The sequence below is a fragment of the Mastomys coucha genome, unplaced genomic scaffold (assembly GCF_008632895.1).
Source record: "Mastomys coucha isolate ucsf_1 unplaced genomic scaffold, UCSF_Mcou_1 pScaffold22, whole genome shotgun sequence".
In the NCBI taxonomy this organism is placed as follows: Eukaryota; Metazoa; Chordata; class Mammalia; order Rodentia; family Muridae; genus Mastomys; species Mastomys coucha.
The window spans coordinates 169,047,418-169,049,009 of NW_022196905.1; the positions used below are offsets into that span (position 1 = coordinate 169,047,418).

Consider the following 1,592-nt stretch of genomic DNA (forward strand, 5'->3'; position numbering starts at 1 on the left):
CTTCCTTCCTTCCTTTCCCATTTCCGTCAGCAGGAATAAATCCTAGGTCCTGTGCACATAGGGCTAGACTGGCTAGTAATCTATCATGGAGCTAATTTCTAATCTCTATGAGAACTTGGAGATTTCAAATTTTAGTAATAATCCTTTGGGCTCCTCAACGAAGTTTACCTCTCCATTTACATGAGTTAGATTTAATTTTGTTGGTAATATTTTATGGGTGTTTTTGTATGTGTTTTCCATATTTTATTAGATTTTTCTGCATTTCATGTATTTTAATAAAGTTGTATAGTATTCCTTCCTCCTTATAAATACACATTAAGAGGATATTACAGAGTACTTGAGAGAGCTAGCGAGGTCCTGAGTGAATGTGTATTGTCTGATGCGGGCATGAGGATGTCAAAGACCCAGTGGCTTAGCCCATGGGGGTAGCTTAGTTCTCTCTGAGCAAGGCTCAGTGGATGGCAAAGCTTTCTTCTGGTACTAGTGTGAGTTTTGACAGTGTGGGCAGAAAATGTCCAGCGTTCTTTCTCCCGATGTCTACTCTTTGAGACTGCTTTCCTACCGACACTGCTCCTACCAAGATGAACTAACCTCACCTTATTTAACTGCGTGCAGTGACTCCACCTCCTTGTTCAGCTGTCTATAATAAACACACTGAGCTACCCAAGTGCTGGGGCTTCTCCATCAAAAAGCCCATTCTATGCAAGCCTAGCTTTTCTCTGTTTGTGTGTGTGTTATGTCTCTGTTCCCTCGCCATCCCAAATGAAGGTCCTAGCTACTTGGTATTTATTGATTGCTTCCTGGGCCATAGATCTGGAAATCATCTAATTCCCCATACAGAATCAAAGAAATTCTCTCTAGAATCTCTGGATATATGTATATGATGTATATTTATTTATATAATTGAAAATATTTTTCATAAAATATATTTTGATCGGTTTCTCCTTTCTCATCTCTTTCAGACCCCCCTCACCTCTCCATTCTAACTTTATGCATTCTTTTTCTCTTTATGAAACAAACAAGCATATCAAAAAAGAAAAAGCCAAGGAATACACACACAGACACACACACACACACACACACACACACACACACACTCATACCCCATAAAAACACAAAGTAGGAAATCATGCTATACAAGCAAAAGATGAGTAAGGTAAAAAAAAAATAATAAAGTGTCCAAAGAAAAAATTATGTGACCAAAAAAAAAATACCATTGAGTTCTTTTGTGTTTCCCGTGTATTACTAGCCAAGGGACCTCCCTTAAATGTGGTTTGTATAACAGGGTCTGTTTTAAGAGCACTTTTCCATTAATAGGGACTCTTAATTCTTTTAACAGCCTTTGAAAGGCTTCATCATGTAGTACTATTCCTTTTGTGACTTGATGTCAGCATAAAGATATTGTTTAATAACTCTGTTAGTTATTAATATGACATGGCCAGCCCTCCTAATAATTGAGGCAGAGTTACTATGGATTTTTAAAATCAGCTTTTGCACAATTACTGGCTGACTTACCCCTAATCTTTTTTTCTATATTCTAGACTGTTTTTTTTTTTTTTTTTTTTTTTTTTTTTTTTTTTTTTTTTTTTTTT

At 36.4% G+C, this 1,592-nt stretch overlaps 1 protein-coding gene across 1 annotated transcript in view; it reads left to right on the forward strand.

Moving 5' to 3' along the window:
• The window catches only part of LOC116069095 (ankyrin repeat domain-containing protein 26-like), a 36,059-nt gene that overhangs the window by 5,264 nt on the left and 29,203 nt on the right, over nt 1-1,592 (forward strand). The gene's annotated exons all lie outside the window — the stretch shown is intronic.